Source organism: Lissotriton vulgaris, chromosome 5 (genome assembly GCF_964263255.1).
Source record: "Lissotriton vulgaris chromosome 5, aLisVul1.2, whole genome shotgun sequence".
Lineage (NCBI taxonomy): Eukaryota > Metazoa > Chordata > Amphibia > Caudata > Salamandridae > Lissotriton > Lissotriton vulgaris.
In genome coordinates this window covers 576,106,113-576,129,618 of record NC_141693.1, presented here as the reverse complement: position 1 = coordinate 576,129,618, position 23,506 = coordinate 576,106,113, and positions in this window count along the sequence as shown.

Sequence of the window (23,506 nt, the reverse complement as noted above, 5' to 3'; positions counted from 1 at the left end):
AGGTGACTTGGTCATTTTACCCTGTTCTTGAGGGCTGTACAGAATAACACACTCTTGGTGACTTAGTTACTACACCTATTACGAAGGTTACAGAGCATCACACAATATCATTTCGTCATTTGGGTTGGTGCACGGGTTTGGACAGAGGCAGCCTGTCCCACACGTTTTCTAGGTTAAGCGTGTAGTGCCAATTGGCTGGACACAGTTTAACTGTGTATTCACTGTGTCCTTTATTTTCTACACTCTAGAGCGGGGCCTCTGATTCCCCGAGCGGTTGCCGGGCGAGGAGAGGCCTTCACCCACACAATGCTGGGTGAGTATCATTTACAGGAAATGCCTTTAAATGATGTAGCCATGCTGCTTTCATATAAATGCGGGATGCAAATTATTGCCGCTTTTGGGTGTGTTCTTCATGTTTGTCTGGGTGGTCATGGGGTTTGATGTGTGTAAATGAGTAGATTCTGTATGTCTTTGTTTTTTTGACAGGGAGAAGAACTCAGACTGTCTCCAGGGGACATTGGGGCTCCAAGTTCCTGGTAGATATAACAGTATCCAGACAGCAATTTGATGTTTATATACTTTCCAATGGTTATTGTTTTCTAATTGCAGTAGCGTATCGTTTATTGAGGTCCTGACGAAAGCCGGGGTATTTCTCATCTCGGCTGAAACATGTTGACCATTTCATATCGTCATAATGTTGTCCCATGTTTAGACGACTAGACGGGTTTTTATTCTTGACACCTAGACATTTTCCATTAACAAATTATTTTGATCTGGGTAGCCAATTTTATCCACATATTATTATTTGAGCACTGCACTTTATTAGTAAGAATCTTTTTGAGCACTAATATGGCTAATGTGTCGACATCTACCTCCGCACCACTACCTCTTGGTCTGGATGGTGCCTAAGTCGATTTACAATTCCCACATGATGAAATTCCGCCATGAGGGTGGTCAGATGGGAATTTCATTAGCTATCAGTGACTCTTTCTGCTCTTCCACACACACTACCCTGTGATCCTCAGTCACTATCATGACGACACACCTTCCTTGACCGGGTCACCTTTTTGGGTTGTTACAAGTTTGTTATTAGGGGCACAAGATGACAGGTCATTAAACAACACCCCTTGACCCTCCACACACCTGTTTTTTGATTAGTTTGAGAGCAACCTCCGGGTTGCGGGTCGATATAGTTGGGATGTAAACACATTCCGTTTACCCCTTGAGCTCACCTGGATTAATTGTGGGACCTTGCATCTGCCTACCCTGTGCGCCACCTGCTGACCCAATGCTTATTTTTGACTGTTCGATATTTCTCAGGCCGTGATTCATTTACACCGGCCCTTGTTTACTAAGTATTTATCCATGGGGTGCTCTTGTTCACTCCTTTATAACAATCTGAATTTGTAACCTTCATGTAAATATGCGCCGCAAAGCTCGCCTACAATACTATACGCAGGGACATTCTCTCCTGCTCTGGTCGGCGTGACTATCAGAGCGTAGGCGCATAGGGATCGGAGCTGCCTGTCTAGGTGGTCTCCATACATGATTAAAAAGTTGCGGAGTGTTGACAAGCGCACTACATAGTTAACTTCCTCCTGGGGCATTTGGCTGAGGGGTCTCTTCCTTCTCCCTTAAAAACTCATTTATCAGCTTCAGCGGTAAGACGCATTACGGAAGCTTTGAACATCGCGCATGCGCAGGGACACGCAGGTCAACGTCGGGGAGTGTCATCATATGAGCGCAAGCGCATTCGGACTGTTGCTGCCTATCAGGCAGTTTTTCATATTTGACAACAAAGATAATGATCACAAGAGTGTGCATATTATAGCTAACCCTGTGCTGACACGCTCTCGTTGACACGAATTGTTGTCATGGATACGCCGACGATTTACTGGTCCCAGGGGCGGACTTAGTTTTGCCGTCGGCGTCACTTCCTTTTTTTCGTGAAACCCAATTAGCTCCGTTATTTAAGCAGTGAGGGAGGTCCAATCGATAGCTCCACTTCCGCTCGATGAGAGCGCGGGGCACCGACGGACAGGTAAGCCCGGTCCGGTCTCTCGAGACCCTTTTCCGAGTACTTATTGTTTAGTACTGCTCACATTGTCAACAGAGCCTTATGCTCCGTAGGATACTTTAATACTTTTTCGAGCCCTTACTACTGTCTCCTAGGCTAGCTATCTGTCTGTGGTCCCTCCTAACAACTACTGAGTACCACCGGCAGTAGCTTGAGTATATGCTAGGTGACTTGGTCATTTTACCCTGTTCTTGAGGGCTGTACAGAATAACACACTCTTGGTGACTTAGTTACTACACCTATTACGAAGGTTACAGAGCATCACACAATATCATTTCGTCATTTGGGTTGGTGCACGGGTTTGGACAGAGGCAGCCTGTCCCACACGTTTTCTAGGTTAAGCGTGTAGTGCCAATTGGCTGGACACAGTTTAACTGTGTATTCACTGTGTCCTTTATTTTCTACACTCTAGAGTGGGGCCTCTGATTCCCCGAGCGGTTGCCGGGCGAGGAGAGGCCTTCACCCACACAATGCTGGGTGAGTATCATTTACAGGAAATGCCTTTAAATGATGTAGCCATGCTGCTTTCATATAAATGCGGGATGCAAATTATTGCCGCTTTTGGGTGTGTTCTTCATGTTTGTCTGGGTGGTCATGGGGTTTGATGTGTGTAAATGAGTAGATTCTGTATGTCTTTGTTTTTTTGACAGGGAGAAGAACTCAGACTGTCTCCAGGGGACATTGGGGCTCCAAGTTCCTGGTAGATATAACAGTATCCAGACAGCAATTTGATGTTTATATACTTTCCAATGGTTATTGTTTTCTAATTGCAGTAGCGTATCGTTTATTGAGGTCCTGACGAAAGCCGGAGTATTTCTCATCTCGGCTGAAACATGTTGACCATTTCATATCGTCATAATGTTGTCCCATGTTTAGACGACTAGACGGGTTTTTATTCTTGACACCTAGACATTTTCCATTAACAAATTTTTTTGATCTGGGTAGCCAATTTTATCCACATATTATTATTTGAGCACTGCACTTTATTAGTAAGAATCTTTTTGAGCACTAATATGGCTAATGTATCGACATCTACCTCCGCACCACTACCTCTTGGTCTGGATCTTGCCTAAGTCGATTTACAATTCCCACATGATGAAATTCCGCCATGAGGGTGGTCAGATGGGAATTTCATTAGCTATCAGTGACTCTTTCTGCTCTTCCACACACACTACCCTGTGATCCTCAGTCACTATCATGACGACACACCTTCCTTGACCTGGTCACCTTTTTGGGTTGTTACAAGTTTGTTATTAGGGGCACAAGATGACAGGTCATTAAACAACACCCCTTGACCCTCCACACACCTGTTTTTTGATTAGTATGAGAGCAACCTCCGGGTTGCGGGTCGATATAGTTGGGATGTAAACACATTCCGTTTACCCCTTGAGCTCACCTGGATTAATTGTGGGACCTTGCATCTGCCTACCCTGTGCGCCACCTGCTGACCCAATGCTTATTTTTGACTGTTCTATATTTCTCAGGCCGTGATTCATTTACACCGGCCCTTGTTTACTAAGTATTTATCCATGGGGTGCTCTTGTTCACTCCTTTATAACAATCTGAATTTGTAACCTTCATGTAAATATGCGCCGCAAAGCTCGCCTACAATACTATACGCAGGGACATTCTCTCCTGCTCTGGTCGGCGTGACTATCAGAGCGCAGGCGCATAGGGATCGGAGCTGCCTGTCTAGGTGGTCTCCATACATGATTAAATAGTTGCGGAGTGTTGACAAGCGCACTACATAGTTAACTTCCTCCTGGGGCATTTGGCTGAGGGGTCTCTTCCTTCTCCCTTAAAAACTCATTTATCAGCTTCAGCGGTAAGACGCATTACGGAAGCTTTGAACATCGCGCATGCGCAGGGACACGCAGGTCAACGTCGGGGAGTGTCGTCATATGAGCGCAAGCGCATTAGGACTGTTGCTGCCCATCAGGCAGTTTTTCATATTTGACAACAAAGATAATGATCACAAGAGTGTGCATATTATAGCTAACCCTGTGCTGACACGCTCTCGTTGACACGAATTGTTGTCATGGATACGCCGACGATTTACTGGTCCCAGGGGCGGACTTAGTTTTGCCGTCCGCGTCACTTCCTTTTTTTCGTGAAACCCAATTAGCTCCGTTATTTAAGCAGTGAGGGAGGTCCAATCGATACCTCCACTTCCGCTCGATGAGAGCGCGGGGCACCGACGGACAGGTAAGCCCGGTCCGGTCTCTCGAGACCCTTTTCCGAGTACTTATTGTTTAGTACTGCTCACATTGTCAACAGAGCCTTATGCTCCGTAGGATACTTTAATACTTTTTCGAGCCCTTACTACTGTCTCCTAGGCTAGCTATCTGTCTGTGGTCCCTCCTAACAACTACTGAGTACCATTGGCAGTAGCTTGAGTATATGCTAGGTGACTTGGTCAGTTTACCCTGTTCTTGAGGGCTGTACAGAATAACACACTCTTGGTGACTTAGTTACTACACCTATTACGAACGTTACAGAGCATCACACAATATCATTTCGTCATTTGGGTTGGTGCACGGGTTTGGACAGAGGCAGCCTGTCCCACACGTTTTCTAGGTTAAGCGTGTAGTGCCAATTGGCTGGACACAGTTTAATTGTGTATTCACTGTGTCCTTTATTTTCTACACTCTAGAGCGGGGCCTCTGATTCCCCGAGCGGTTGCCGGGCGAGGAGAGGCCTTCACCCACACAATGCTGGGTGAGTATCATTTACAGGAAATGCCTTTAAATGATGTAGCCATGCTGCTTTCATATAAATGCGGGATGCAAATTATTGCCGCTTTTGGGTGTGTTCTTCATGTTTGTCTGGGTGGTCATGGGGTTTGATGTGTGTAAATGAGTAGATTCTGTATGTCTTTGTTTTTTTGACAGGGAGAAGAACTCAGACTGTCTCCAGGGGACATTGGGGCTCCAAGTTCCTGGTAGATATAACAGTATCCAGACAGCAATTTGATGTTTATATACTTTCCAATGGTTATTGTTTTCTAATTGCAGTAGCGTATCGTTTATTGAGGTCCTGACGAAAGCCGGAGTATTTCTCATCTCGGCTGAAACATGTTGACCATTTCATATCGTCATAATGTTGTCCCATGTTTAGACGACTAGACGGGTTTTTATTCTTGACACCTAGACATTTTCCATTAACAAATTTTTTTGATCTGGGTAGCCAATTTTATCCACATATTATTATTTGAGCACTGCACTTTATTAGTAAGAATCTTTTTGAGCACTAATATGGCTAATGTATCGACATCTACCTCCGCACCACTACCTCTTGGTCTGGATCTTGCCTAAGTCGATTTACAATTCCCACATGATGAAATTCCGCCATGAGGGTGGTCAGATGGGAATTTCATTAGCTATCAGTGACTCTTTCTGCTCTTCCACACACACTACCCTGTGATCCTCAGTCACTATCATGACGACACACCTTCCTTGACCTGGTCACCTTTTTGGGTTGTTACAAGTTTGTTATTAGGGGCACAAGATGACAGGTCATTAAACAACACCCCTTGACCCTCCACACACCTGTTTTTTGATTAGTATGAGAGCAACCTCCGGGTTGCGGGTCGATATAGTTGGGATGTAAACACATTCCGTTTACCCCTTGAGCTCACCTGGATTAATTGTGGGACCTTGCATCTGCCTACCCTGTGCGCCACCTGCTGACCCAATGCTTATTTTTGACTGTTCTATATTTCTCAGGCCGTGATTCATTTACACCGGCCCTTGTTTACTAAGTATTTATCCATGGGGTGCTCTTGTTCACTCCTTTATAACAATCTGAATTTGTAACCTTCATGTAAATATGCGCCGCAAAGCTCGCCTACAATACTATACGCAGGGACATTCTCTCCTGCTCTGGTCGGCGTGACTATCAGAGCGCAGGCGCATAGGGATCGGAGCTGCCTGTCTAGGTGGTCTCCATACATGATTAAATAGTTGCGGAGTGTTGACAAGCGCACTACATAGTTAACTTCCTCCTGGGGCATTTGGCTGAGGGGTCTCTTCCTTCTCCCTTAAAAACTCATTTATCAGCTTCAGCGGTAAGACGCATTACGGAAGCTTTGAACATCGCGCATGCGCAGGGACACGCAGGTCAACGTCGGGGAGTGTCGTCATATGAGCGCAAGCGCATTAGGACTGTTGCTGCCCATCAGGCAGTTTTTCATATTTGACAACAAAGATAATGATCACAAGAGTGTGCATATTATAGCTAACCCTGTGCTGACACGCTCTCGTTGACACGAATTGTTGTCATGGATACGCCGACGATTTACTGGTCCCAGGGGCGGACTTAGTTTTGCCGTCGGCGTCACTTCCTTTTTTTCGTGAAACCCAATTAGCTCCGTTATTTAAGCAGTGAGGGAGGTCCAATCGATACCTCCACTTCCGCTCGATGAGAGCGCGGGGCACCGACGGACAGGTAAGCCCGGTCCGGTCTCTCGAGACCCTTTTCCGAGTACTTATTGTTTAGTACTGCTCACATTGTCAACAGAGCCTTATGCTCCGTAGGATACTTTAATACTTTTTCGAGCCCTTACTACTGTCTCCTAGGCTAGCTATCTGTCTGTGGTCCCTCCTAACAACTACTGAGTACCATTGGCAGTAGCTTGAGTATATGCTAGGTGACTTGGTCATTTTACCCTGTTCTTGAGGGCTGTACAGAATAACACACTCTTGGTGACTTAGTTACTACACCTATTACGAACGTTACAGAGCATCACACAATATCATTTCGTCATTTGGGTTGGTGCACGGGTTTGGACAGAGGCAGCCTGTCCCACACGTTTTCTAGGTTAAGCGTGTAGTGCCAATTGGCTGGACACAGTTTAATTGTGTATTCACTGTGTCCTTTATTTTCTACACTCTAGAGCGGGGCCTCTGATTCCCCGAGCGGTTGCCGGGCAAGGAGAGGCCTTCACCCACACAATGCTGGGTGAGTATCATTTACAGGAAATGCCTTTAAATGATGTAGCCATGCTGCTTTCATATAAATGCGGGATGCAAATTATTGCCGCTTTTGGGTGTGTTCTTCATGTTTGTCTGGGTGGTCATGGGGTTTGATGTGTGTAAATGAGTAGATTCTGTATGTCTTTGTTTTTTTGACAGGGAGAAGAACTCAGACTGTCTCCAGGGGACATTGGGGCTCCAAGTTCCTGGTAGATATAACAGTATCCAGACAGCAATTTGATGTTTATATACTTTCCAATGGTTATTGTTTTCTAATTGCAGTAGCGTATCGTTTATTGAGGTCCTGACGAAAGCCGGAGTATTTCTCATCTCGGCTGAAAGATGTTGACCATTTCATATCGTCATAATGTTGTCCCATGTTTAGACGACTAGACGGGTTTTTATTCTTGACACCTAGACATTTTCCATTAACAAATTATTTTGATCTGGGTAGCCAATTTTATCCACATATTATTATTTGAGCACTGCACTTTATTAGTAAGAATCTTTTTGAGCACTAATATGGCTAATGTATCGACATCTACCTCCGCACCACTACCTCTTGGTCTGGATGGTGCCTAAGTCGATTTACAATTCCCACATGATGAAATTCCGCCATGAGGGTGGTCAGATGGGAATTTCATTAGCTATCAGTGACTCTTTCTGCTCTTCCACACACACTACCCTGTGATCCTCAGTCACTATCATGACGACACACCTTCCTTGACCTGGTCACCTTTTTGGGTTGTTACATAGACTCATAGTCTGCTGCTAAGAATAAAGACATTATTTGAAACACTTCTGGGTGTTCGACGTATTCTCCTTGTTTACACGTAACCACAAGGGTGTGGCCATGCCCCTGAAAGCCGAACCAGCAGTGAGCGCGCCGACAATGACCATTTGAGAGGAACTAAATATATATATATATTCACTGAAAAAACCATAGGTTTCACACCAGTTATAGTTAGCTGGAAATTTTACTGATATAAAACCATTGAAATTCCCACGTTATAGTTAGTCGGACTCACTATAACTTGCGCGTGCAATGCACTGCTGATGACATCACATATTACATCACTCATGACATGGTCATGACAGCTAACTATAACTGGTGTGAAACCTATGTTTTTTTCAGTGAATTTAATAGGTTTTTTAAATGCTAATTCCTAACTATAACCGGTGTGAAACCTATGGTTTTTTCAGTGAATTTCATAGGTTTTTTAAATGCTAATTCCTAACTATAACTGGTGTGAAACCTATGGTTTTTTCAGTGAATTTCATAGGTTTTTTAAATGCTAATACCTAACTATAACTGGTGTGAAACCTATGGTTTTTTCAGTGAATTTCATAGGTTTTTTTAATGCTAATTTGTAACTTTTTGTAGGGCTTCATACCTATGTACTTTTTAGTGAATTTCTAAGCTTATTTTTTCACAAATGTCTTTAGCTGAGAAAGGTATGTTTTTGTAAAAATGAACACTATAATGTATATTAAGATACTATTTTTATTTTAAAAGAGTATTTTACTTTTTTTTTTATATTTGACTTTGGAGCACTCCCGGTGCGCGTACCAGTGAACGCCCCGGTGCGCGTACCGTCAGCGCACCAACAAAAAAAAAGAAAAAAAAATTTATGAAGGAGTGACCATAAGGAATGGGGACAGAGAGAGTGGTGTTAAGAGAAAGAGAGCTAAAGGGAGGAACACAGAGGGATTGTGTAATAGATAGTAAGACAGATAAAAAGTGTAAGAGGAAGTAACTGAGAAAAGAAAAATGAATAAGGGAGCAAAAGAAAAGAAGAAATAGGAAGAAGACTAAAGCAGAGGTTCTGGGAGAATGTAAATGGATGATGAAAGTAAAAGGAAGGACAGTTAGGTATGGGAATGACAGGTAGTGACGGAATCAGAGGAAAGGAATAGTAGTGATGGAGGGAAAGTAAATAGCAGTGAATATAAGTAAAGAGGGGTGAAACAGGGTACATGTAAGTGAATAAGGGTAAGACATGGGGAATAATAGAGCGAAAGAAGAGAGAGAGTAAAAGAAGGAGTGTCACAAAGGGACTAAGTGAACCAGTAAAAAAGGTAAGTGAAGGAGTGTGCATAGACAGAGGTACTGAAAGAAGTTGAATGTGGTAGGAAGTAAACATGGAAGAAAAGAATAAGTGAGGGAAGCAAAGTAAGGAAACAGGGGTGAGGTAGGGTGAGAGAAAAATAGTGAAAATAAAACCAAAGGTGATAACAAAAAAGATTTTGTAAACACACTTACCATATAATCAATGCAAACTTGTATCTGTGAAAGATAAAAGAAAACACACGTTATAATTACTTAAAAATATATAATAAAATTGAAGAAACAGTTCATGAGGTTTAAAAATCTACAAAAGTTTACTAAGAAATGAAGCAATAGTGAAGGATACAAAAACCGAAAGAAAGTAATGTAGAAAGAGAAAAAAAAGGAAAAAGAAATAGAAAGAGAACAAATTCCTAAAGATAAATAAGATACTAAAAGAATGTATGATATCAAAACAAAATCAGTAAAGATAAGAAAGTAAAAGAAAAATGAGTGAAAAGGAGAGAAGTCTGATTGAGAAACTATAAATAAAAAAGAGAAATAGAAGATGATTGAGAGTGAGTGAAGTGAAGTCACAGAGTGAAGGGATGAAAGGAATGAAGTTAGTATAGAACGATGGATAAAACAGGAGTGAGAGATTAAGTACACAGAAAGACAAAAGGAAGAACTAAGTGAACTACAGTACAATGAGTGCGAAAGAAAAAAAAATGGAGAAAAAGAAAGAGAGGGTTAGGAAACTAAAGCAGTGGTACTGAGAAAATATGAAAAAGATAAAAAGTGGTGGAAGGAACAGAGGAAATGCAGACAGTTCCTATTAGATTGAGAAGTTGTGAATGAAGTGCAGTAAAGAAACAGCGATGAAAAAAGAGTGTAAATTAGTAAAGAGAGGTAAATAAGGATGAAAAAGAAAATGAGTGTAAGACAATGTGAACACAATATAAATTACACAATGCAAACTACACAATAACTTCTACAATATGTTACATTATTTATTTTTGCTGTTCTCAGAATATATTGAATTTCACTTAAATTAGTGAGTTCAAAGTCTTCATCATATAACAGCGGGAAAAAAAAAAACACAATCTAAAAGATTGTGTTTAAAAAAACCCATTCAAACATACATCTCATATATGTACACTAATCTTTGATTCACTTACTTTCCCGTGAGGCCAAATAGAAGATAGTGAAGGTCCTTTTGGTGGAAAAAAGTCTGCTGTGCTCTATAACTTCCATTTCATCGACTTCCTATGAAAAAAGATCTAAGAACATCATACCTTACACTTTCCTCACGGCCAATTTGTGTCAGATATATCAGTATTTTTTACTTGGAGATCCACTTAAAGTATCTACATGAGATAAATAATTTAAAATATTACATTAACTAACTAACTAACTAACTTTTACAGGCCATTCCCTTTACTAAAACTTTGGTTTTAAAAACACTAGATAAGAATTTGTAGAGTCATAAGGCAAACGTTGTTTATAAGTTAAATGAGAATCATTGCAGTAACTCCATCCATTTTCAGATTTTAAGTAGCATGTATAATGTCCTGAGGTTGTCGAAGATCCATCATGATAAATAATTGCTTCAGTTGTAAAGGTTCTTCCTGAAATTGATAACTGAGAAGCTACAAAATTTTTGATAGAAGTTGTCAATTTAGTTCCATCAGGTCTACATTGTTGGAAAACTAAAATGATATACTGACCATAACTTTGTATAAATAATGTGGACAGCATTGTACAGTTACATTGGGTACACACCATATTATGATCTGCTGCTTTAACTAGATTTTTAAAAGACACTGATTTACAGTCAGGTAAAGTCAAATATATAAATTTTTCAGTATCTATTCTAGTAGTACTTGATAAACTACAATTGTGGCAGTCATGCTGCCATTGATAAGAAAGGCTGAAAAGATTATCTACATCTACACCTTCATCTTCCAAAACACCAAACATATACAATAAAAATTCCTGACAATTCTGCTGAATGTTCTGTGAAAATTAATCTTGACCAGAACACATATCTAAAATATTTCGAATTTCTGTTAAACTTTCTATTTGTGCTGTAACACTGCTACATTTCTCAAACACAGAATTCAATAAACCACACAATCTTTGATCCCGATTTTCAACAATCTGTTCTTGTAAACTTTTAAGAAAAAAAACAACATTAATCACTACATTAGCATAGCAGTTGACACCAGAACTATTTTCAAACTGAAATCCAACAACATTTTCTCCACAATTCTTTTTCTTCCTGTTTTCAATTACAGTTTTCTCTACTTTTTGTCTTTTTGCAACTACCTCACTACAATTATCCTCATTTCTTCTTTTTCGGCCTACCACACGTTTTTCAAACAGAGGATATTGAGGCAAATGTGGAGCATACTCTCTTCTTAACCTATTGTATTCTTTAACACAATCTAGATCTGCAGAAATCTTTGTCTCATCACACGCAATCAAGTACAATCCTGATAAAGTTCTGACTCGTGATAATGCCACATATGCCATACCCTCTTTAAACACAGATCTTCCAATGTTCACCAAAGCACCATCTACACTTAAACCTTGAGATTTATGAATTGTCACCGCATACGCCAAACAAACAGGAAACTGTTTTCGGCGAACATATAAGTCTTTTACAAGTAAAAATCTAGCAGAACCAAGACTTATTTGTTGTACTTGTTTAATGTCATCAAATTTTATTTTTAAAAATTCAATTCCATCTCTATTTCTGTAATTCACAAAATCAACAACATAACCCATTGCTCCATTTACCAGACCTCTTTCAACATTTAAATTCCTTCTCAAAATGATACGACAATTTAAACACACATTCAGAGTCTTTTCAAAACCAGCTGTTTTTGAAATACTTTTCTCCAATGAATCCAATTTAGTTTTCAAATTTTCAGACAAAACAATTGTTGCACCCATATGCTCTATTTTATCTATTGCTTCCAGTTTCACAATCTCTTCATTTTCTAACTCTAACATTTTGTTGTTGAAGATGGAACATTCTTGCAGAGTTGGCATCAAACATATCCCAGATTTCTTCTCAGTCATTTTTTAAAAAATATTCTCTGGAAGAATGTTTTCATCTGGATACAAATTTGAAATTAATCGACTATGCAAAGCTTTTTTCCCAAGCTCAGTCACTTTTCCAATTCTTACATCTTGTAGAATATTTTTATAATCTTCATCTTTGGCCTGTCGCATATTTTGAAGCAGTTCAGCATATTTAAAATTTAGCCATATATTAACATTTCCAATGCTTCCAAGGGACTTCCTGGTATCTTCATGTGTGAGCATTTTAAACACTGGTTGTCCTTTTACTGGAGTCAACTGCAATAGATCTCCAAAAACAATAATGTGTTTTCCTCCAAATAACACATCATACTCTGTTTTAAGAATTTCTTGCATTCTCAAATGCACAAAATCAAGTATTAGATTTGAGACCATGCTTACTTCATCAATGATAAGAAGTTTCATTTTCTTCAAGACTCTTGAAACTTCAGAACACGCATCTCCAGATAACTTGTTGTAATGCAATTTATTATCATGTTCAACTGGCAGCTTCAATAAACGATGTAGAGTAATCCCTTTAATGTTATGTGCTGCCAGACGAGTTGGAGCAGTTATAACACAAGACAGTGGTGAATCAGTCCTTTTCTGCAGATAACTTGCAATGGCTTTAATTAGAAAACTTTTTCCTGTCCCCGCTTCTCCACTTACGTACAGTCGGACAGGGTCAAATGATATACATGAGCACTCTTTTTTCTCATGTCTGAATCCATGTTCAATCTGCTCTGTGACTTCATCATATATCTTTTTCTGCTCAATGTTTAGTTGCTTTACCAAATCTTCTAAGTTAACTCCATCCTCTTGAGCTTGTTCCATAGCTCTTTCCACCTCATCCATGGCAGTGGCAGCTTCATTTTGGATAATTGGTCCTCCTAGTGGATCCTGGCTCAATGAAGTAGAACTCTGACTATCTTGAGAACTGTTTCTAGCTATCTCTTCAGAAATTGTGGTTTCTTGCTCCATTTCTTCATTCAACATTTGCAGATAATTTAGAAAAATAGGACATTCTATGGTATCCTTAGTTGCATTAAAAGAGTCTTCATAACAGAGAAAATCTCCAAGTAGTTCCTCTTCTTTACGCCATGGCTTAAAGAGTTGCAAAAGAGCTAAATAGTAAAATTCTCTTTTGTCTGGAACTTCACAACTCAATTTTCGATGATTAATCAAATGGCCTTTTTTCTGCTTCACTAGACATCCTTCATAGCCAATGAGTGCATATTTTCCATTATTGATATCTTCTGTGATGTTCCTCTTATAACTGTAGTTTTGAAGAACTTCATACAAACAAGTGTTCTCAAGGTGAGTACTTCTATTTGGATAGTATGTATCCAACATATTTGTCTTCAAAATATCTGTACTGTTTGGTTCTTTCTCCGCCAAATATTCAATTTCTTGTACCGATTTCAAAACTCGTTTTCATGTTGCAGCAAGACCAAGACTCACCCAAATGATTGTTCTTGATTTGGCATAGAGACTTGCTGATGATAACCGATCAGAACATTCATATGCTCCAATTTCTCGATGCGACAACATCTTCAGACTGAAACTGTATAATTTCTTGCTTAGACTCTTTTCATGTGAAATGTCCTCCCACATTTCCTTCAGTTCTGTCTTTTCTTTTTTTGTGATGTAAGATGTCACATATCGAGCCACAGCAATAGAGTTGTCAGCAACGAACTGAATATCCATGTTAGCATTCCACATGGACTAAATCACTGGGTTGTAATCGTTGATGTACTTAGATTCTTCATTTCTTTTCAAATTGTATGTATTTTTGGGAGATTTCCTCGTCACAGTATGTCGTAGAGTTGACATTAAATTATTTACTCTTCCCTTAGAAATCACTGGTCGAGGAAATGCAAAACGACATTTCGTGTAGTACTTTTCCTTGTTTTAAAATTTTCGACGACAGTACTTCCCACAACGATGAGATTGAAAACGTAAAACTTGTTGCCTTAAATTGTTTTCTTCAGTAGATTTTGGAACAGCACATGTTGAATACTCTTCAATGAAACTCATCACTGTTTCATCTGAATCTGATCCAAATTTGGGTGCATCTTTAATCCACAACAACATATGTATATGAGGAGCACCTCTCGCTTGATATTCCTTCCTCCAAAAGAAATCCAAAACCTCTCCAAGGGGAGGATTTTTTTTGTTGGTAATAAAAGACATCATAGCTTCAAATCTATGATTAAAATATCTGCAAACATTCACTGGATCTAAAGAACACAGTTCTCCTGGTGTTTTCAATTCTATATTTGGTATGTTTTCATTTGCCTCCCGTAGAAATTGAAGTAAATCGTCCCATGCATACTCAGCACAGCTAAGAGTGAGGAACCATGTAGGAGTTCCTAAGTTTCTTAGCATACATTTCAATTCTCCATGACGACGAAACCAATACTCGTTGGTTCCACGTTGACATGCCATGAGATTGATTAGCTGAAATTCCAAAATACTGTCTTGCAAATTAACTTTCTCCATAAAGTCCCTTGCACAAACATTTTGCAAATGAGCTCCACTTTTTAATATATGATTAACTGCATAGGAAAGCCCAGACAAATCACTTTCAAACAGTAGATGAAATAAATATGGAATGCATTGACGAAACCTTGGATCTTCAGCATATAATCTTAGAGTCCGGTATTCAGCTGCAGGAAATTGAACTGGTCGATCATCATATCGTCCACCACAACCTGTTGGAAATAATTGTGGAAAACAACGAGCTTCCAAACTTTCTTCCCATACACTAATGGGACTTCCTTTTGCTGCTTTCATTTGAAACAAGTCAATTGCATTTCCCATTACTTCTTTGGAATGCAAAGGATGAACAGTATAATGTTCATATATTTCTTCAGTTCTAGACACATCAACTTTTTCAATTTGACCAACTGAAGAATCACTATCTTCTTCTATAGCTGTTTCCTCTGCTCCAACACTTACATCTTTGTAGTACTCATTGTTTTTGACCAAATACAACGTTGCCTTTTTGACTTTTTTAACATCCACTAAATCTTGCCAGATTTTCTTACTCTTTGTTGGAACCCCATTAACTAGAATAACTAAAGGATCTTCTTCTACTCTTTCTACACCAATTGTATCAATATTTTTCTTTACATCTAGAGGCAAATAAACAACTCTTCCCTTTAATCCTCTCAGTAAATCTGATGCAGGCAATTTCCCTGTCTTAGGCTCCATGCGTACAATAGCCTGAAAAGGATGGACACATTGAATCAAAATAGATTCATAAGTATTTAGATCCATCAATTCAGAAGGAATATCTATCAACTGAAGATTATTATAAACTGCTCTAGCAGGCATTTTATTTTCATTTAATTTATTTAAACAATAATTACAAATACGCTGATCCAAACTCAAATCAAAAGAATTCTCCACCAACAAATAACTTACAAAATCCTTCCATTCACTATTATTTTCCAATTCACTTTTTGCATATAAATCAACTAACCTAGTCTGAATCTTATAATGAGTCCGTCGACAACACACACAAGTTAAATTAGGCCTTTCACTTGATTTCACCTTAAACTTGATAATTTCCTCATCAAACTTTTCAATACTTGAAATCTGTCCATTATCTTCTGCATTACCATCCATTACTATATCTATTTCTACACTGTCCTCTTTGTTCCCAAAATAACAAAACTCATTTTCTTCACAAATAGTCTTCACATCCACTTCAGATCTATGCAAAAGAGCACTGTTTAACTGTTTAAGCTTAAGTGCGGGACTTTTTGCATAATACAACTTTCTCACTAATTTCCTCACTTTATTATGATGCACTGCTAACATCCTAAAATGATGAATAACACTCCGACAAACTTTTCTAGAAAGACAAGCTAGTGAATGCCCATGCAAACCTGTGCTTTCTCTCACTCTGCAAGGATCTAACTCTTGCAGGATCTTCATTTTTTGTTCAAGACTTTTCTTACTATATGTACGTAAGAAATTTCGAAGCAAATCGATTGATTCCTGTCGCACACTACAAATACTACTGCATTTCCATGTGTACACTGGACCCTTAGTACGTCTCCCTAAAACTTCATCAGCTAACACCTCTTCTGCATCTCTAGATACAAGTTTCTCTTTTTCCATCACACAACCATCTTTCACCTCATATGCTCGACCACTGGTGTCAACTGCATGCACCAAATCATTTTCCTGAAAGTAACTCTCCTCATTGAAAAAAGGCTCAGAACTTGAACTATGCATCCATTCACCAGAAAATACTTCACAAAAATTACTCCGATTAATAATTCTTTTCCATCTACTGTTCGATTTGAAAACATCAATGGCCTTATTAAGTATCCTAATTCTATTGATTATTAAAATAAATAATTTTTTCATAACTTCAAAAGCCTGATCAACAATCTTTTCTACACTTTTCTTTTTCTTGTAAAAAGCAGCTCTCAGTTTACTTTTCTTATCATTTTTTAGCAAATTTAAAACTACCCTATTGCGAAACATTCGCCTACGAATGTCCCTAAAAAGATTTACCCTTCTATTGCTATCCATTCTCTTCTCTCCTGCTCCAATGGAGACATTTTTTGTGGGCCTCTCCTTCCTTTTTAGATTTGTTGACTTTTTCTGTATATTCACATTAGCAATATCATTTTTTTTTCTACGACATATGTTGCGAAGAAAAGACTTAATTGGCTTACCAGAAGCTTTTCTGGTGTTTTTTGAAGTAGTTGTTGAAGAGGATTCCATAAACTCTGTTGTTGATGTTCTCCTTTTCCATATGGTATTTTTGATAATTCTTTGCCTTGAAGGAATTTTTGCTTGCTTTTCAGAAGTTGATTTGAATCTGTTGTTCTGTTAAAAAAACACACGAAAGACCAATATTAGCAAACAACAAAGTAATGTTAAAAAGCAAACAATATAAACAATAAATTGCAACATATTCAAGTTTATACAATAGCAACTCAGGGCTTTATTTATAAAGGCCTTGCGCCACCAGTGCGTCACTTATTACCCATGTTTAAAGTGATGCATCAGCTGCACAAGGCAATCATAAAAAAGGGCCAAATGAAAATACCAATCAATTGCACCCAAAAATCGATTTTTGAATAACATGTAAGAAACACTGCGCAGCACCTATGTACAACCACTCAATATCAGCAAACAAAGTCAGGGCCTTATTTATGAAGGTCTTGCGCCACCAGTGCGTCACTTATTGCCCATGTTTAAAGTGATGCATCAGCTGCACAAGGCAATCATAAAAAAGAGCCAAATGCAAATACCAATCAATTGCACCCAAAAATCGATTTTTGAATAACATGTAAGAAACACTGCGCAGAACCTATGTACAACCACTCAATATCAGCAAACAAAGTCAGGGCCTTATTTATGAAGGACTTGCGCCACAAGAGTGTCACTTATTTCCCATGTATAAAGTGATGCACCAGTTGCATAAGGCAATCATAAAAAAGGGCCAAATGCAAATACCAATCAATTGCACCCAAAAATCGATTTTTGAAAAAAATGTAAGAAACACTGCGCAGAACCTATGTACAACCACTCAATATCAGCAAACAAAGTCAGGGCCTTATTTATAAAGGCCTTGCGCCACCAGTGCGTCACTTATTACCCATGTTTAAAGTGATGCATCAGCTGCACAAGGCAATCATAAAAAAGGGCCAAATGCAAATACCAATCAATTGCACCCAAAAATCGATTTTTGAATAACATGTAAGAAACACTGCGCAGAACCTATGTACAACCACTCAATATCAGCAAACAAAGTCAGGGCCTTATTTATGAAGGTCTTGCGCCACCAGTGCGTCACTTATTACCCATGTATAAAGTGATGCACCAGTTGCATAAGGCAATCATAAAAAAGGGCCAAATGCAAATACCAATCAATTGCACCCAAAAATCGATTTTTGAATAACATGTAAGAAACACTGCGCAGAACCTATGTACAACCACTCAATATCAGCAAACAAAGTCAGGGCCTTATTTATAAAGGCCTTGCGCCACCAGTGCGTCACTTATTACCCATGTTAAAAGTGATGCATCAGCTGCATAAGGCAATCATAAAAAAGGGCCAAATGCAAATACCAATCAATTGCACCCAAAAATCGATTTTTGAATAACATGTAAGAAACACTGCGCAGAACCTATGTACAACCACTCAATATCAGCAAACAAAGTCAGGGCCTTATTTATAAAGGCCTTGCGCCACCAGTGCGTCACTTATTACCCATGTTTAAAGTGATGCATCAGCTGCACAAGGCAATCATAAAAAAGGGCCAAATGCAAATACCAATCAATTGCACCCAAAAATCGATTTTTGAATAACATGTAAGAAACACTGCGCAGAACCTATGTACAACCACTCAATATCATCAAACAAAGTCAGGGCCTTATTTATAAAGGCCTTGCGCCACCAGTGTGTCACTTATTACCCATGTATAAAGTGATGCACCAGTTGCATAAGGCAATCATAAAAAAGGGCCAAATGCAAATACCAATCAATTGCACCCAAAAATCGATTTTTGAATAACATGTAAGAAACACTGCGCAGAACCTATGTACAACCACTCAATATCAGCAAACAAAGTCAGGGCCTTATTTATAAAGGCCTTGCGCCACCAGTGCGTCACTTATTACCCATGTTTAAAGTGATGCATCAGCTGCACAAGGCAATCATAAAAAAGGGCCAAATGCAAATACCAATCAATTGCACCTAAAAATCGATTTTTGAATAACATGTAAGAAACACTGCGCAGAACCTATGTACAACCACTCAATATCATCAAACAAAGTCAGAGCCTTATTTATAAAGGCCTTGCGCCACCAGTGCGTCACTTATTACCCATGTTTAAAGTGATGCATCAGCTGCACAAGGCAATCATAAAAAAGGGCCAAATGCAAATACCAATCAATTGCACCCAAAAATCGATTTTTGAATAACATGTAAGAAACACTGCGCAGAACCTATGTACAACCACTCAATATCAGCAAACAAAGTCAGGGCCTTATTTATAAAGGCCTTGCGCCACCAGTGCGTCACTTATTACCCATGTTTAAAGTGATGCATCAGCTGCACAAGGCAATCATAAAAAAGGGCCAAATGCAAATACCAATCAATTGCACCTAAAAATCGATTTTTGAATAACATGTAAGAAACACTGCGCAGAACCTATGTACAACCACTCAATATCATCAAACAAAGTCAGAGCCTTATTTATAAAGGCCTTGCGCCACCAGTGCGTCACTTATTACCCATGTTTAAAGTGATGCATCAGCTGCACAAGGCAATCATAAAAAAGGGCCAAATGCAAATACCAATCAATTGCACCCAAAAATCGATTTTTGAATAACATGTAAGAAACACTGCGCAGAACCTATGTATAACCACTCAATATCAGCAAACAAAGTCAGGGCCTTATTTATAAAGGCCTTGCGCCACCAGTGCGTCACTTATTACCCATGTTTAAAGTGATGCATCAGCTGCACAAGGCAATCATAAAAAAGGGCCAAATGCAAATACCAATCAATTGCACCCAAAAATCGATTTTTGAATAACATGTAAGAAACACTGCGCAGAACCTATGTACAACCACTCAATATCAGCAAACAAAGTCAGGGCCTTATTTATAAAGGCCTTGCGCCACCAGTGCGTCACTTATTACCCATGTATAAAGTGATGCACCAGTTCAAAATCGATTTTTGAATAACATTTAAAAAATATTGCGCACAACCTATGTACAAGCACAGAATATCCATTTTGAAACATCACTGTTTCCCCAAATACAAATCCTTTATCTTTCAAATGTTGATATCAAGCATTATCAAAAATCCAAAATCAAATCAACAGCAAACAAAGTCAGAGCCTTATTTATGAAGGCCTTGCGCCACCAGTGCGTGACTTATTACCCATGTTTAAAGTGATGCATCAGCTTCACAAGGCAATCATAAAAAAGGGCCAAATGCAAATACCAATCAATTGCACCCAAAAATCGATTTTTCAATAACATATAAGAAACACAACACAGGACTTATATACTAGCATACCATTTGACTTCTAAAACATAACTATCTGCTTCTAAATATTCTCCATAGAGCAAACAAGTCTCTATCTAAATTAAATAAATCATTACTTACCTTTACAAAAGCTTTGGGAGATTGAAAACAGTGTCAGACACACACACCAATTTCTCTTTAGCAGAGCAAAAAGTGTGCACTCAATACACTGAAACCAAGACTGGCATAGAAAATCTCTAACTTTGTACACATATGCCTTAATTCAACCAATCAAAAGTTTTCCCTCACTATTTTCAAACCAACACCCTTCCCCCTCTCAGATCTTTCTATCTGTTTCCATAGCAACTCCCTCCTAACTGAACTCTCAGGTTCAAAAGTTTATTGTACAATGTTGCAAATTAACTCAGCAAGGATGTTTGACCTCTCAATACACCAGCCTATCCAGAGTATTTTAGCTTTTAGTGACTTTTTTTTAACCATTCAAATTGCTTCTTTAACACAACACAACCATGCACCCTAACTTTAAGTTTTCAACTATCTGAATCCACCAATCATTGCTTCTGATTCAAAAGCAGTGAAACTCCACAATTATTTTTTTGTAAACTCCTACTGTTCCAACTGCCATTTCATTCACACACATCATCTGACTGCATCAGAACCTTCTCTCATCGTGTTTTCTGTCTGGATCCTTGGACACAGATACATCCACTGGGCTCAAAGGTATGCAGATAGCAGACATTTTCACAACCTTGATTTATCAAATGTGGAAATCAAGTGGATTGGCCAGAGAGGATTAAAATGTCACCAATTGATACCATTGGTGAAAACCTTTATGCATTTGCCAAAACCTGACCTCTTAATAGTGCACTGTGGTGGAAATGATTTAGGCACTATGACTGGGGTTGGTCTGGAAATGCTTTTAAAGGACACCTTTGATCAATTAATGACACTTTTTCCACAAACTGCCTTGGTATATTCCAATATATGCCAAAGACAGAAATGGAACTGGTCCAACCAATTTTGTCCACAATTTGAGAAAGCACGGAAACATGTGAATAAATCTGTTTCTGCTTACATGAGAGACTATGGAATGGGTTCAATATACAATAATAACTTGCGTTACAACATGCAAGACATCTACAGAGGAGATGGTGTGCACTTCTCAGATGAAGGGAATAGAATATTCCTCCTGAATTTAAGAATGTGCATTGGAACCTACTTGTAGGTACCTAAATCAACCACACAACCCAAAAGCTCTTTTCAGAGCTACCCTACCTCTGATCATTCAAAACGTTTATCTTTTTCTAACTTTATCCACTATTTTTCACCAAAGTACGCTTTCCGGTACGCTTAACGGTGCGCGTACCGAGCGCTCCCCCCGTGGAAAATGTAAGAATTTTTTTTTTTTTTACGTTTATGAGCCTCCTAAGCCCCCCTCAGAAAACCTAGAGGGTCAAGAAGTCTCTACCGTGCCCCCTTCTACCCATACCGAACATTGTTTACCCTCCATCTTGTGTCTCGATTGTACAGAAACACAAAATGGAGGACTCCCGTAACGCTGCCGGTGCGCGTAAAGGAGCGCGCACCGGTAAGCGCTCGATAAAAAAAGGTGGGAAAGCAATTTACAAAAAAACCACTGGAGACACTTTCATCAAATATAGAATAGGCCCTACTACATAGCAGTCCCTACCATTTACCCAAACTTGGTGGAATTCCATTGAGACATTTAGGCTACAGGCCTGTCTAAATATCCTGAGGTAAATTACATGACAAAAACACATATGAAATGTTAGAATTTACAACCAATTAAAAAGTTTCTTTCATTTTCTACGATTATTTCCTGACGTTTCATTGGTTAAGTACAAGAATATATATAAAAGAAGAGAGGGAAACACAGCCATTTTGACTACTGCTTCCAGAAGTACTTTTGAGAACAAATTACACTGACAACTTCAACTGATTTCTCCAAGGTAAATTGTTATTATGGAAGTATATTGTACACTTTAAGTTAATTTCTGAAAAAATATTCTGTTAGTTATATACTATCCCTCTGTAATAGTTATAGATTGAGATAGACTTCTCTGTAATAGTTATGGATTGAGTTAGGCTTCTCTGGTATACAGTACCCTAACTCTACTAATATAGTTAATTTGTATGCAATTTTCGGAAAGAAAATGGAAGGAGAAAATCAAGCAAATGTTACTTCTATCAAAATAAAGGTGGAAAAACCAGAAGAGCAAAAAGATGAAGTAGATTTCATGGATGACTCTTTGGATGAACAGTTAATAGAATGTTTGGAAGAAATGGAATCATGTACTTATAATTATGAGGAAATTCCGGACAATATTATGTTAGAAATTTTATTAAATTATGAAAAAGAATCAGAGGAATAAATTTATATTTAATAATTTTAAATTGTTTGAGACAATATTCATTTTTATATGTAATTCATAAAGTATTACCAAAAATGTTTAAAATATAAAGTGAGACTTATAGTATACTGTTCAACTATTTTTCTGTAACATAGTAAGTTTACTCATAGTTACTACCTTTCTCCCACTATATTATCTCCTATGAATATTGTACACCTCATTTTCATACGGGAGCAGGATAGACTACTCATGATCCCCTAGAAATTCTCAGGGAGTGCTTAAAAGATCTGTTTCTGCTTTCCAGACAGACTATGTTATGAATTCCATATACCACAAAAAATACAATAACAACATGCAAGATGTCTACAAAGGAGATGGTGTACATTAAATTTAAGTCTCTTCATTGGTACCTACATGTAGGTACTTACATAAAAAAAAAAAAAAAACAATTAATAAACATATAATTTTTTGAAGTGATTATTTTTCCATAGTACCCTCCTTGATACACTCCCGGTGCGCGTACCGGGCGCTTCCCCCGCGAAAATCGAAAAAAAAAAAAAAGGGTGAGACCCCGCGGGGCCTTTTAATGGCCCCCACATCAAACCTAGGGGTACAGGGAGTGTCTACTCTGCCCCCTTATGGTCATTTCCCCCTTTGTTTTGGCCACCTCTCGTGTCTCGATCCTACCGAGACACAAGATGGCGGCCGCTCCGGACTGTTTAGAATGTTTACAGACAACTGAGAGCCAATCAGCTTTCTGCGCGCAAGTCGCGTGGCGCGCCTGGAGCGCTCTCCGGTGCGCGCACCGGAGAGCGCCTATAGATATATATATTTTTTTGAACCTAAATTACTCAAAATCCACTGGAGCACATATCTTGAGACATAGCAAAGGCACATCGGGCTACCAGTCCCTACAATTTTG